The 16,424-nt window shown below is 39.3% G+C and overlaps 1 protein-coding gene across 1 annotated transcript in view; it reads right to left on the reverse strand.

Moving 5' to 3' along the window:
• Positions 1 to 15,936, reverse strand: part of PHC3 (polyhomeotic homolog 3) — a 1,036,700-nt gene extending 1,020,764 nt beyond the window's left edge. Inside the window, exon 1 of the mRNA XM_053710129.1 lies at positions 15,913 to 15,936. The gene's annotated coding sequence lies outside the window, so the exon portion shown is untranslated. The remainder of the gene's footprint in view (positions 1 to 15,912) is intronic.
• Between the last annotated feature and the right edge of the window lie 488 nt (positions 15,937 to 16,424).

Raw genomic sequence — 16,424 nt, forward strand, 5'->3', positions numbered from 1 at the left:
GCCGTGGACCGGACACACCAATGTTGGAGAAAATTAGACTGTTTGGCCCTTGATTTGGACCTATCCTGAGGAAGGGCATGACCTTTTCCTCCAGTGATATCAGCAATAATCTCCTTCAAACCAAGCCCGAATAGGGTCTGCCCCTTAAAGGGAATGTTAAGCAGCTTAGACTTTGAAGTAACGTCAGCTGACCATGATTTAAGCCATAGCGCTCTGCGCGCCTGGATAGCAAAACCAGAATTCTTAGCCGTTAGTTTAGTCAAATGAACAATGGCATCAGAAACAAAAGAATTGGCTAGCTTAAGTGCTTTAAGCTTGTCAAGTATGTCATCCAATGGAGTCGCTACCTGTAAAGCCTCTTCCAGAGACTCAAACCAGAACGCCGCAGCAGCAGCAGTGACAGGAGCAATGCATGCAAGGGGCTGTAAGATAAAACCCTGTTGAATAAACATTTTCTTAAGGTAACCCTCTAACTTTTTATCCATTGGATCTAAGAAAGCACAACTGTCCTCGACAAGGATAGTAGTACGCTTTGCTAGAGAAGAAACTGCTCCCTCCACCTTAGGAACTGTCTGCCATAAGTCCCGTGTGGTGGCGTCTATTGGAAAACAAATTCTAAAAATAGAAGGGGGAGAAAATGGCACACCTGGTCTATCCCATTCCTTAGTAATAATTTCTGTAAACCTTTTAGGTATTGGAAAAACATCAGTGCACACCGGCACTGCATAGTATTTATCCAGTCTACACAATTTCTCTGGCACTGCAATTGTATCACAGTCATTCAGAGCAGCTAAAACCTCCCTGAGTAACACGCGGAGGTGTTCAAGCTTAAATTTAAATGTAGAAATATCAGGTTGCATCATCTTTCCTGAGTCAGAAACATCACCCACAGAAAGAAGCTCTCCTTCAGCTTCTGCATATTGTGAGGCAATATCAGACATAGCTCTTAAAGCGTCAGTATGCTCTGTATTTCGTCTAACTCCAGAGCTATCTCGCTTTCCTCTAAATTCAGGTAGTCTAGCTAATACCGCTGACAGTGTATTATCCATGACTGCCGCCATGTCTTGTAAAGTAAACGCTATGGGCGCCCTAGATATACTTGGTGCCATTTGAGCGTGAGTCCCTTGAGCGGGAGTCAAAGGATCTGACACGTGGGGAGAGTTAGTCGGCATAACTTCCCCCTCGTCAGATTCCTCTGGTGATAAATTTTTTAAAGACAGAATATGATCTTTATTGCTTAAAGTGAAATCAGTACATTTGGTACACATTCTAAGAGGGGGTTCCACCATGCTTTTAAACATAATGAACAAGGAGTTTCCTCTATGTCAGACATGTTTGTATAGCCTAGCAATGAGACTAGCAAGCTTGGAAAACATTTTAAATCAAGTTAACAAGCAAATATAAGAAACGGTACTGTGCCTTTAAGAGAAACAAATTTTGTCAGAATTTGAAAAACAGTGAAAAAAGGCAGTAAATCAAACGAAATGTTTACAGTGTGTATAATAAGCTAACAGAGCATTGCACCCACTTGCAAATGGATGATTAACCCCTTAGTTCAAAAAACGGATCAAAAAAACGATATAGACGTTTTTTTAACAGTCACACCAAACTGCCACAGCCTTGCTGTGGTCCTACCTTCCCCAACAAACTATTTTGGAAAGCCTAAGAGCCCTTTAGAGATGTCCTATAGCATTCAGGGGACTCCTGGAGGAAGCTGGATGTCTCAGTCTGTAAAAGTTACTGCGCAATAAAGCGCTAAATTAGGCCCCTCCCACTCATAGTAACACAGTGGAAAGCCTCAGGAAACTGTTTCTAGGCAAATTTAAGCCAGCCATGTGGAAAAAAATAGGCCCCAATAAAGTTTTATCACCAAAGTATATATAAAAACATTTAAACATGCCAGCAAACGTTTTATATTCTAAATATAAAAGAGTATTACCTCAGAAAGTAAGCATGATACCAGTCGCTATTAAATCACTGTATTCAGGCTTACCTTACATAAATTTGGTATCAGCAGCATTTTCTAGCATTCACATCTTCTAGAAAAAATCTTAACTGCACATACCTCATAGCAGGATAACCTGCACGCTATTCCCCCGCTGAAGTTACCTCTCTCTTCAGTCATGTGTGAGAACAGCAATGGATCCTAGTTACAACCTGCTAAGATCATAGAAATCACGGGCAGATTCTTCTATTTTTCTGCCTGGGACAAAATAGTACAACTCTGGTACCATTTAAAAATAACAAACTTTTGATTGAAGCAAGATAACAGCTACATTTCACCACTTTCCTCTTACTACCTCCATGCTTGTTGAGAGTTGCAAGAGAATGACTGGATATGGCAGTTAGGGGAGGAGCTATATAGCAGCTCTGCTGTGGGTGATCCTCTTGCAACTTCCTGTTGGGAAGGAGAATATCCCACAAGTAATGGATGATCCGTGGACTGGATACACCTTACAAGAGAAACTAGGCTTTGTGTCATTTAGTGACTATTATCCTAGTAACCCCCAGAGAGAGGAGAATCCAATGACATCAAAGTTAGGACCCTAACTTGGGGATAAGACCCGACAGAGCCCCCTAAATGCACTGCCCCTATCCACTTGCATATGTGATACATAGATCATATAAGCACCTGCCCTACAAAAACTAGGCTTTGTGTCACTTAGTGACTACTACACAAGTATACCCCAGACTCAGCAGAATCCAATGACACTAAAGTTAAGACCCTAATATGGGGAAAGGACCCCTCAAAAGCCCTCTGAATGCACTACCCCTGTCCATTCTCATATAAACATCTGCCCTATAAAAACAAGGCTTTGTGTCACTTAATGACTACTATCCAAGTAAACTCCAGATAAAGGAAAATCGAATGGCATAAAACTTAGGACCTTAACTTGGGGATAGTACCCTGCCAGAGCCCCCTAAATGCACTTCCCCTATCCACTATCATAGGTGATAATGGTAAACGCATACATCGTATAAACAACTGACCTATAAAAACTAGGCTTTGTGTCACTTAGTGACAACTACCCAAGTATAGCCAACACTAAGTAGAATCAAATGACACAAAACATAGCACCCTAACTTTGGCATAGGACCCCTCAAGATCCCCCTGAATGCACTGTCCCTATCCACTCTCATAGGAAATAACGCCAAATGCATACATCATATAAACATCTGACCTATAAAAACTATCGGCTAGATTTAGAGTTTGGCGTTAGCCGTCAAAACCAGCGTTAGAGGCTCCTAACGCTGGTTTTGGGCTACCGCTGGTATTTAGAGTCAGCCAGGAAAGGGTCTAACGCTCACTTTGCAGCCGCGACTTTTCCATACCGCAGATCCCCTTACGTCAATTGCGCATCCTATCTTTTCAATGGGATCTTTCTAACGCCAGTATTTAGAGTCGTGGCTGAAGTGAGCGTTAGAAATCTAACAACAAAACTCCAGCCGCAGAAAAAAAACAGGAGTTAAGAGCTTTCTGGGCTAACGCCGGTTCATAAAGCTCTTAACTACTGTGCTCTAAAGTACACTAACACCCATAAACTACCTATGTACCCCTAAACCGAGGCCCCCCCACATCGCCGCCACTCTATTAAAAAATTTGAACCCCTAATCTGCCGACCGCACACCGCCGCCACCTACGTTATCCCTATGTACCCCTAATCTGCTGCCCCTAATACCGCCGACACCTACATAATATTTATTAACCCCTAATCTGCCGTCCCCGCTATCGCTGACACCTGCATATTTTTTTTTACCCCTAATCTGCCGCTCCGTACACCGCCGCAACCTACATTATACCTATGTACCCCAAATCTGCTGCCCCTAACACAGCCGACCCCTATATTATATTTATTAACCCCTAATCTGCCGCCCCCAACGTCGCCTCCACCTACCTACAATTATTAACCCCTAATCTGCCGACCGGACCACACCGCTACTATAATAAATGTATTAACCCCTAAAGCTAAGTCTAACCCTAACACTAACACCCCCCTAACTTAAATATAATTTAAATCTAACGAAATAAATTAACTCTTATTAAATAAATTATTCCTATTTAAAGCTAAATACTTACCTGTAAAATAAACCTTAATATAGCTACAATATAAATTATAATTATATTGTAGCTATTTTAGGATTAATATTTATTTTACAGGCAACTTTGTAATTATTTTAACCAGGTACAATAGCTATTAAATAGTTAATAACTATTTAATAGTTACCTAGTTAAAATAATTACAAAATTACCTGTAAAATAAATACTAACCTAAGTTACAATTAAACCTAACACTACACTATCAATAAATAAATTAAATAAACTACCTACAATTATCTACAATTAAACCTAACACTACACTATTAATAAATTAATTAAATAAAATACCTACAAATAAATACAATGAAATAAACTAACTAAAGTACAAAAAATAAAAAAGAACTAAGTTACAAAAAATAAAAAAATATTTACAAACATTAGAAAAATATTACAACAATTTTAAACTAATTACACCTACTCTAAGCCCCCTAATAAAATAACAAAGGCCCCCAAAATAAAAAAATGCCCTACCCTATTCTAAAATTAAAATAGAAAAGCTCTTTTACCTTACCAGCCCTGAAAAGGGCCCTTTGCGGGGCATGCCCCAAAGAATTCAGCTCTTTTGCCTGTAAAAAAAAAAACATACAATACCCCCCCCCCAACATTACAACCCACCACCCACATACCCCTAATCTAACCCAAACCCCCCTTAAATAAACCTAACACTAAGCCCCTGAAGATCTCCCTACCTTGTCTTCACCACGCCGGGTTCACCGATCGATCCAGAAGAGCCTCCGATGTCTTGATCCAAGCCCAAGCGGGGGGCTGAAGATGTCCATGATCCGGCTGAAGTCTTCATCCAAGCGGGAGCTGAAGAGGTCCATGATCCGACTGAAGTCTTCTATCAAGCGGCATCTTCAATCTTCTTTCTTCCGGATCCATGTAGTTCATCCCGCCGACGCGGAACATCCATCTTCACCGACGACTTCCCGACGAATGACGGTTCCTTTAAGGGTCGTCATCCAAGATGGCGCCCTCGAATTCCGATTGGCTGATAGGATTCTATCAGCCAATCGGAATTAAGGTAGGAAAATTCTGATTGGCTGATGGAATCAGCCAATCAGATTCAAGTTCAATCCGATTGGCTGATCCGATCAGCCAATCAGATTGAGCTTGCATTCTATTGGCTGATCGGAACAGATTAGGGGTATGTGGGTGGTGGGTTGTAATGTTGGGGGGGGTATTGTATGGGTTTTTTTTTACAGGCAAAAGAGCTGAATTCTTTGGGGCATGCCCCGCAAAGGGCCCTTTTCAGGGCTGGTAAGGTAAAAGAGCTTTTCTATTTTAATTTTAGAATAGGGTAGGGCATTTTTTTATTTTGGGGGTCTTTGTTATTTTATTAGGGGGCTTAGCTACAGTAGGTGTAATTAGTTTAAAATTGTTGTAATATTTTTCTAATGTTTGTAAATATTTTTTTATTTTTTGTAACTTAGTTCTTTTTTATTTTTGTACTTTAGTTAGTTTATTTCATTGTATTTATTTGTAGGTATTGTATTTAATTAATGTATTGATAGTGTAGTGTTAGGTTTAATTGTAGATAATTGTAGGTAGTTTATTTAATTAATTTATTGCTAGTGTAGTGTTAGGTTTAATTGTAACTTAGGTTAGGATTTATTTTACAGGTAATTTTGTAATTATTTTAACTAGGTAGCTATTTAATAGTTATTAACTATTTAATAGCTATTGTACCTGGTTAAAATAAATACAAAGTTGCCTGTAAAATAAATATTAATCCTAAAATAGCTACAATATAATTATAATTTATATTGTAGCTATATTATGATTTATTTTACAGGTAAGTATTTAGCTTTAAATAGGAATAATTTATTTAGTAAGAGTTAATTTATTTCGTTAGATTTAAATTATATTTAACTTAGGGGGTGTTAGTGTTAGGGTTAGACTTAGCTTTAGGGGTTAATACATTTATTAGAGTAGCGGTGCGGTCCGGTCGGCAGATTAGGGGTTAATTATTATAGGTTGGATGGAGGCGACGTTGGGGGCGGCAGATTAGGGGTTAATAAATATAATATAGGGGTCGGCAGTGTTAGGGGCAGCAGATTAGGGGTACATAGGGATAACGAAGGTTGCGGCGGTGTACGGAGCGGCAGATTAGGGGTTAATAATAATATGCAGGGGTCAGCGATAGCGGGGGCGGCAGATTAGGGGTTAATAAATATAATATAGGGGTCTGCGGTGTTAGGGCAGCAGATTAGGGGTACATAGGGATAACGTAGGTTGCGGCAGTGTACGGAGCGGCAGATTAGGGGTTAATAATAATATGCAGGGGTCAGCGATAGCGGTGGCGGCAGATTAGGGGTTAATAAGTGTAAGGTTAGGGGTGTTTAGACTCGGGGTACATGTTTGGGTGTTAGGTGCAGACTTAGGAAGTGTTTCCCCATAGGAAACAATGGGGCTGCGTTATGAGCTTAACGCTGCTTTTTTGCAGGTGTTAGGTTTTTTTCAGCTCAAACAGCCCCATTGTTTCCTATGGGGGAATCGTGCACAAGCACATTTTTTAAGCTGGCCGCGTCCGTAAGCACCGCTGGTATCGAGAGTTGCAGTGGCGGTAAATATGCTCTACGCTCCCTTTTTTGGAGCCTAACGCAGCCCTTCTGTGAACTCTAAATACCAGCAGTATTTAAAAGGTGCGGGGAAAAAAAAGCATGCGTAGCTAACGCACCCCTTTGGCCGCAGAACTCTAAATCTAGCCGTATGCTTTGTGTCACCTACGGCTAGATTTAGAGTTCTGCGGCCAAAGGTGTGCGTTAGCTACGCATGCTTTTTTTCCCCCGCACCTTTTAAACAACGCTGGTATTTAGAGTTCACAGAAGGGCTGCGTTAGGCTCCAAAAAAGGGAGCGTAGAGCATATTTACCGCCACTGCAACTCTCGATACCAGCGGTGCTTACGGACGCGGCCAGCTTCAAAAACGTGCTCGTGCACGATTCCCCCATAGGAAACAATGGGGCTGTTTGAGCAGAAAAAAAACCTAACACCTGCAAAAAAGCAGCGTTAAGCTCCTAACGCAACCCCATTGTTTCCTATGGGGAAACACTTCCTAAGTCTGCACCTAACACCCTATCATGTACCCCGAGTCTAAACACCCCTAACCTTACACTTATTAACCCCTAATCTGCCGCCCCCGCTATCGCTGACCCCTGCATATTTTTTTTAAACCCTAATCTGCCGCTCCGTATACCGCCGCAACCTACATTATACCTATGTACCCCTAATCTGCTGCCTCTAACACCGCCGACCCCTATATTATATTTATTAACCCCTAATCTGCTGCCACCGCTATCGCTGACCCCTGCATTTTTTTTTAACCCCTAATATGCCGCTCCGTACACCGCCCCAACCTACATTATACCTATGTACCCCTAATCTGCTGCCCCTAACACTGCCGACCCCTATATTATATTTATTAACCCCTAATCTGCCGCCCCCGCTATCACTGACCCCTGCATATTATTATTAACCCCTAATCTGCCGCTCCGTACACCGCCGCAACCTTCGTTATCCCTATGTACCCCTAATCTGCTGCCCCTAACACCGCTGACCCCTATATTATATTTATTAACCCCTAATCTGCCCCCCCCCCAACGTCGCCTCCACCTAACTACACTTATTAACCCCTAATCTGCCGACCGTATCTCACCGCTACTCTAATAAATGTATTAACCCCTAAAGCTAAGTCTAACCCTAACACTAACACCCCCCTAAGTTAAATATAATTTAAATCTAACGAAATAAATTAACTCTTATTAAATAAATTATTCCTATTTAAAGCTAAATACTTACCTGTAAAATAAACCCTAATATAGCTACAATATAAATTATAATTATATTGTAGCTATTTTAGGATTAATATTTATTTTACAGGCAACGTTGTAATTATTTTAACCAGTTACAATAGCTATTAAATAGTTAATAACTATTTAATAGCTACCTAGTTAAAATAATTACAAAATTACCTGTAAAATAAATCCTAACCTAAGTTACAATTAAACCTAACACTACACTAGCAATAAATTAATTAAATAAAATACCTACAATTATCTACAATTAAACCTAACACTACACTATCAATAAATTAATTAAATACAATACCTACAAATAAATACAATGAAATAAACTAACTATAGTACAAAAAATAAAAAAGAACTGTTACAAAAAATAAAAAAATATTTACAAACATTAGAAAAATATTACAACAATTTTAAAATAATTACACCTACTCTAAGCCCCCTAATAAAATAACAAAGCCCCCCAAAATAAAAAAATGCCCTACCCTAATCTGCCACCCCAAACGTCGCCGACACCTACCTACACTTATTAACCCCTAATCTACCGACCGTACCTCGCCGCTACTATAATAAATGTATTAACCCCTAATCCGCCTCACTCCCGCCTCAATAACCCTATAATAAATAGTATTAACCCCTAATCTGCCCTCCCTAACCTCACCGACACCTAACTTCAAGTATTAACCCCTAATCTGCCGACCGGACCTCACCGCTACTATAATAAATTTATTAACCCCTAAAGCTAAGTTTAACCCTAACACTAAAACCCCCCTAAATTAAATATAATTTAAATCTAACGAAATAAATTAACTCTTATTAAATAGATTATTCCTATTTAAAGCTAAATACTTACCTGTGAAATAAACCCTAATATAGCTACAATATAAATTATAATTATATTGTAGCTATTTTAGGATTATTTATTTATTATTTAGCTACCTAGTTAAAATAATTACAAAATTAACTGGAAAATAAATCCTAACCTAAGTTACAATTAAACCTAACACTACAGTATCATTAAATTACTTAAATAAAATACCTACAATTATCTACAATTAAACCTAACACTACACTATCAATAAATTAATTAAATACAATACCTACAAATAAATACAATGAAATAAACTAACTAAAGTACAAAAATAAAAAAGAACTAAGTTACAAAAAATAAAAAAATATTTACAAACATTAGAAAAATATTACAACAATTTTAAACTAATTACACCTACTCTAAGCCCCCTAATAAAATAACAAAGCCCCCCAAAATAAAAAAAATGCCCTACCCTATTCTAAAATTAAAATAGAAAAGCTCTTTTACCTTACCAGCCCTTAAAAGGGCCCTTTGCGGGGCATGCCCCAAAGAATTCAGCTCTTTTGCCTGTAAAAAAAAAAACATCAAATGGACGTCACTCTTCAGCCCCCGCTTGGGCTTGGATGAAGATTTCGGAGGCTCTTCTGGACAGATCGGGACCCGGCGTGGTGAAGACAAGGTAGGGAGATCTTCAGGGGCTTAGTGTTAGGTTTATTTAAGGGGGGTTTGGGTTAGATTAGGGGTATGTGGGTGGTGGGTTGTAATGTTGGGGGGGGGTATTGTATGGGGGGTTTTTTACAGGCAAAAGAGCTGAATTCTCTGGGGCATGCCCCGCAAAGGGCCCTTTTAAGGGCTGGTAAGGTAAAAGAGCTTTTCTATTTTAATTTTAGAATAGGGTAGGGCATTTTTTTATTTTGGGGGGCTTTGTTATTTTATTAGGAGGCTTAGAGTAGGTGTAATTAGTTTAAAATTGTAATATTTTTCTAATGTTTGTAAATATTTTTTTATTTTTTGTAACTTAGTTCTTTTTTATTTTTTTGTACTTTAGTTAGTTTATTTCATTGTATTTATTTTTAGGTATTGTATTTAATTAATTTATTGATAGTGTAGTGTTAGGTTTAATTGTAGATAATTGTAGGTATTTTATTTAAGTAATTTAATGATACTGTAGTGTTAGGTTTAATTGTAACTTAGGTTAGGATTTATTTTCCAGGTAATTTTGTAATTATTTTAACTAGGTAGCTATTAAATAGTTATTAACTATTTAATAGCTATTGTACCTGGTTAAAATAAATACAGAGTTGCCTGTAAAATAAATATTAATCCTAAAATAGCTACAATATAATTATAATTTATATTGTAGCTATATTAGGGTTTATTTCACAGGTAAGTATTTAGCTTTAAATAGGAATAATCTATTTAATAAGAGTTAATTTATTTTGTTAGATTTAAATTATATTCAATTTAGGGGGGTGTTAGTGTTAGGGTTAGACTTAGCTTTAGGGGTTAATAAATTTATGATAGTAGCGGTGAGGTCCGGTCGGCAGATTAGGGGTTAATACTTGAAGTTAGGTGTCGGTGAGGTTAGGGAGGGCAGATTAGGGGTTAATACTATTTATTATAGGGTTATTGAGGCGTGAGTGAGGCGGATTAGGGGTTAATACATTTATTATAGTAGCGGCGAGGTACGGTCGGCAGATTAGGGGTTAATAAGTGTAGGTAGGTGTCGGCGACGTTTGGGGTGGCAGATTAGGGGTTAATAAATATAATATAGGGGTCGGCGGTGTTAGGGGCAGCAGATTAGGGGTACATAAGTATAACGTAGGTGGCAGCGGTGTGCGGTCGGCAGATTAGGGGTTAAAAATATTTATTATAGTGGCGGTGATGTGGGGGAACCTCGGTTTAGGGGTACATAGGTAGTTTATGGGTGTTAGTGTACTTTAGAGCACAGTAGTTAAGAGCTTTATGAACCGGCGTTAGCCCAAAAAGCTCTTAACTCCTGGTTTTTTTCTGCGGCTGGAGTTTTGTCATTAGATTTCTAACGCTCACTTCAGCCACGACTCTAAATACCGGAGTTAGAAAGATCCCATTGAAAATATAGGATACGCAAATGACGTAGGGGGATCTGCGGTATGGAAAAGTCGCGGCTGCAAAGTGAGCGTTAGACCCTTTAATGACTGACTCCAAATACCAGCGGTAGCCCAAAACCAGCGTTAGGAGCCTCTAACGCTGGTTTTGACGGCTACCGCCAAACTCTAAATCTAGCCGCTAGTGACTACTACCCAAGTATACCAAACACTAAGCAGAATCCAATGACACCAAAGATATGACCCTAACTTGGGTATAAGACCCCTCAAGAGGCTCCTGAATGCCCTGTCCCTTTCCACTCTCATAGGTGATACATACATCATATAAACATCTGCCCTATAAAAACTAGGATTTGTATCACCTAATGACTACTACCCAAGTGTAACCCAGACTGAGCTAATCGAATAACACCAAAGTTAAGACCCAAACTTGGGGATAGGACCCCTCAAAAGCCCCCTGAATGCACTGCCCCCTAACCACTTCTTATAGGTGATAATGCAAATGAACACATCAAATAAACATCTGCCCTATAAAGACTAGGCTTTGTGTCCCTTAGTGACTACTATCCAAGTAAACCTCAGAGAGAGCAAAATCCAATGACATCAAACTTAGGACCCTAACTTTGGGATAGGACCCCTGAGGAGCCCCCTAAATACACTGCCCCTATCCACATTAATAGGCGATAATGTGAATACATACATCATATCCTCTATAAAATTTAGGCTTTGTGTCATTTAATGACTACTTCCCAAGTATACCCAACACTGAGCAGAATCCAATGACACCAAAGTTAAGACCCTAACTTGGGGATAACACCCCTCAAGAGCCCCCTAAATGCACCATCCCTATCCACTCTCATAGGTGATATATACATCATATAAACATCTGCCCTATAAAAACTAGGCTTTGTGTCACTTAATGACTACTATCCAAGTAAACCGCAGAGAGAGCAAAATCCAATGACATCAAACTTAGGACCCTAACTTTGGGTATAGGACCCTTCAAGAGCCCCCTAAATGCACTTCCCCTATCCAGTTTCATAGGTGATAATGGCAAACACATACATTGTATAAACATCTGACCTATAAAAACTAGGCTTTATGTCACTTAGTGACTACTACCCAAGTATACCCCAGACTGAATAGAATCAAATTAGATCAAATTTAAGACCCTTGCTTGGGGATAGGACCCCTCAAGAGCCCCCTAGATGCGCTGCTCCTATCTACTCAGATAGGTGACAATGCAAATGCATACATCATATAAACATCTGCCCTATATAAACTAGATTGTAACTTAGTAACTACTACTCAAGTATACCGCAGATGGCGTAGAATGCAATGACATTAAAATTAAGACCCTAACTTGGGGTTAGGACACCTCAAGAGCCCCCTGAATGCACTGCTTCTATCCACTCTCATATGTGATAATGTGAATACATACATCATATAAGCACCTGCCCTATAAAAACTAGGCTTTTGTCACTTAATGACTACTATCCAAGTATACGCTAAGACTGAGTAGAATTGAATGACACTAAATTTAAGACATTAACTTGGGAATAGGACCCTTCAAAAGTCCCCTGAATGTACTGCCCCTATCCACTCTCATAGTTGATAATGCAAATGACACATCATATAAACATCTGCCCTATAAAAACTGGGCTTTGTTGCAAAGGCTCTATCCCAGTCACTCACCGTTGTGTTGGAGAGAATGTGGGGAGCTAGGGTCCCCTCTCCATGTCTGGTGGTCATGCCCAAAATTAAATGACTACTGGCACAAGATAGAAAAGCTCTGTAAAGATCTAGATCTTTTGACAGCCCTAACCCCAGCTCTCACAATACTACACCTAGAAATAGACAAACTGCCCAAAGTTAAGCAAAATCTCCTACTATATATCCTTACCTCCACTAAACTGCTCATAGCCAGGAACTGGAAAAAGAGCCAATCACCTAGATTTCAGGGAATGATAGACTGTGTGAATTACATAAAGAATATGGAAAACTATGTAGCAAGAGAGCGTAGACAACTGAATGATTACTGTCTTACATGGGAGCCTTGGGAGTCGCTGTGGTCCCGTTGACTTCCCCTAGATTAATTGGTAGATGGTGATGGAGTGATAACTAATATCTGCACCCCCTTTACTTCCCAATCCCCCTATTACCTACATTTTGCCAACCCTCCTAACCCCCCCTCAGCGATTAGCCAGGTGCTGGGGAAACCGGACTGATAAGTGAACTAGTGAAACAGCAGCAGAGAGGGGCCCTGGGACCCCCCCCCCCCCTACACACAGAAGTCCGGATTCAGTATTCTATATATTGATGTATTGCCTTAAAAGACTATACTATTATTTGAAAGGTTGCGCCCTGCTGGATAGCTTTACAACAATCAGTACAAGCTCGGAAAGATAATATGTATCCAAAGGGTGACCTCTGTAAAAACAAGGTTCCATGAGAGGAGACTGTCTTAACACTTCTCCATGAAATCCTTTTTCTCCATTTGTATTTTACTTTAACCATTTGTTCCGTTTATGTACAACTTCAAGCATTGATACTTTGTATTTGTTTAACAACAATGAAGCTGTATGTTAAGTTTGCAACCTCAATAAAATATTATTTGCAAAAAAAAAAAAAAACTGGGCTTTGTGTCACTTAGTGACTACTATCCTGGTAAACCCCAGAGAGAGCAGAATCCATTGACATCAAAGTTAGGACCCTAACTTATGTTTAGAGAAGATGTTTATATGATGTACAGTATGTATTTGTATAATCACTTATTAGAGTGGATTCAGGGTACTCTTGAGGGGTTCTATCCCCAAGTTAGGGTCTTAACATTGGTGTCATTTGAATCTGCTCAGTCTGGGCTATATTTGGGTAGTAGTCATCAAGTGACACAAAGCCTAGTTTTTATAGCGCAGATGTTTATATGATGTATGTATCACCTATGAGAGTCGATAGGGGCAGTGTGTTTAGGGGGCTTTTGAGCAGTCTTATCCCCAAATTAGGGGCTTAACTTTGGTGTCATTTGATTATGGTATGTTTTTAACGTATGTATTCAATAAAATGAACGTTTTAACTATAGAATCTCTCCTGGCTTAATGAAAACAGAGACCACTATATTTGTTGCTTTGTTTGGCTACCTTAATTTTGTTTTGGGCGGAGTGGAGAACCCCAGCGGTCTGTTTCAGCCAATGCCAGCCAATTCAGTGTCGGCATCAGAACGGGGCTACACGCTCAGTTTGAGTTGAGCACTACACACCATCAATACTGAGGAGCGGACGCTGTCAACTGACGGAGGAAAAACTGGAGTCTCCAGACAAGATTTTGATCATATGCAGTAAGACTACGTTCAAATATCTATCAAGATATCTGGGAAGCTTTACATAAGTTTGTCATTAACGCTGTGTGAGCCACATTAGTGGGACTCACAGTGAGTTAAAATTCACGGGGAAACAGTATAAATATCTTTTAACCTACCCAGTCTATAACTTTGTTGTCATTTGATTATGTTCAGTATGGGGTATACTTGTGTAGAAGTCACTAAGTGACACAAAGCCTAGTTTTTGTAGGGCAGGTGCTTATATGATCTATGTATCACCTCTGAGAGTGGAGAGGGGCAGTGCATTTAGGGGGCTCTGGTGGGGTCATATCCCCAAGTTAGGGTCCTAACTTTAATGTCATTGGATTCTGCTCTCTCTTAGGGTTACTTGGATAATAGTCACTAAGTGACACAAAGCCTAGTTTTTATAGGGCAGATGTTTATATGATGTATATATCTGCATTATCACCTATGAGAGTGGATAGGGGCAGTGCATTCAGGGGGCTCTAGAGCGGTCCTATCCCCAAATTATGGTCCTAACTTTGGTGTCATTTGATTATGCTCAGTATGGGGTATACTTGTGTAGTAGTCACTAAGTGACACAAAGCCTAGTTTTTGTAGGGCAGGTGCTTATATATTCTATGTATCACCTATGAGAGTGAATAGGGGCAGTGCATTTAGGGGGCTCTGGTGGGGTCCTATCCCCGAGTTAGGGTCCTAACTTTGATGTCATTGGATTCTGCTCTATCTGGGGGTTATGTGGATAATATTCACTAAGTGACACAAAGCCTAGTGTTTATAGGGCAGATGTTTATAAGATGTGTGCATTTGCATTATCACCTATGAGAGTGGATAGTGGCAGTGCATTCAGGGGGCTCCTGGGGGGTCTAATCCCCAAGTTAGATTCTTAACTTTGATATTATTTTGCTATGCTCAGTCAGGGGGATGGTTGGGTAGTAGTCATTAAGTGACACAAAGCTTATTTTTCATGTTTTCTTTGTTTTTATTCAACATGGAAATCCCCATAAGATTTTGAATAATGAATAACGAAAGTGTCTAACTTCAGGTGGGTCATAAAATGGGGAAATGCTAAAAGGAATGACAGTATGTCCACAGAAAATGGTACAGGCATATAGTGACATAAAATCCTTACAATTTATAACCATGGTAAAAAAAAACATTTTATAACGTTGCTGATCATAAATCTCAGTGGCATCCTGTTTGATGATACAACATAGTAGACATATATCGATTTTATATATATATATATATATATATATATATATATATATATATATATATATATATATATATATATATATATATATATAAAAATTAATTTTTCAACAGATGGTAAATAAACGATATAGCTTTTTCTAGAAGCTACTAATATTGCGGCTTTCCGATATTTTTCGACCAACGTTGCAAACCAGGGGCTACAATTAAAAATCATCAATGTTTCTGTCACATAGCTTTGTGTACAACGTGAATTATTCCACTGAAGCGTAAAGATACTATTTTCCAACTATAAAAGTAACAGCTTGCAACATAAATAGCATCATTACACAAACTACAGCATGTGATAAAATGTGATGCGATGCGCCTGGCCTCATGCTTAATTCTCGTCTTTATTCTCCCCATCACTCTCCCTCCTCCCTGCAACGTCATACCCCACTCACTTCCCCCAGCTCTGATCATCTCATAACCCTAATTCAGCTCAAACGTATTCGCCCGAGTGTTACATCTATACGGCTCCACCCCCAACATTTTCAGAATCCCACACAGGTTACTTACTTGCTCACTCACTGGGATGTCGCCATTTTATGACACTAGGTGACGCTGCGCAAGCGCGTAAAAACGTATGACGGATAGCTTGTAAAGCAGACACATGCCACACGAGTGCGCTCTAATCCCAACACATTGTCATATTTTCCTTTAGTGGTGTACCCATTTGTCTTTTTGTATATCTTATTTTTTTTACTTCTAAAACATGATATAATTATTTTTTAATATTACCCTCATTGTAATTATTTTTACACAAACCCCTTAAGGACCGAGATTTTTCCTAGTTTCAGTGCCTTAAAGACACAAGCTATTTTGACATTTTGCTCACTTTTGGTTTTTAAAGGGATATTCCAACCAAAATAGGAATCAATGTCAGACATCCCAAGTCTCCCTGAAGTTCAGGGAGTCTCCCTGATTGTAATAGCGGCTCCCTGATGCCAGCAAATGGAATGCAATCTCCCTGAAACTCCAAATACCACCATCCAATGTGACCCAAATCCGGAAAAGTGTTTCTTTAAGGA

This window comes from Bombina bombina, chromosome 4 (assembly GCF_027579735.1).
Source record: "Bombina bombina isolate aBomBom1 chromosome 4, aBomBom1.pri, whole genome shotgun sequence".
Classification (NCBI taxonomy): Eukaryota; Metazoa; Chordata; class Amphibia; order Anura; family Bombinatoridae; genus Bombina; species Bombina bombina.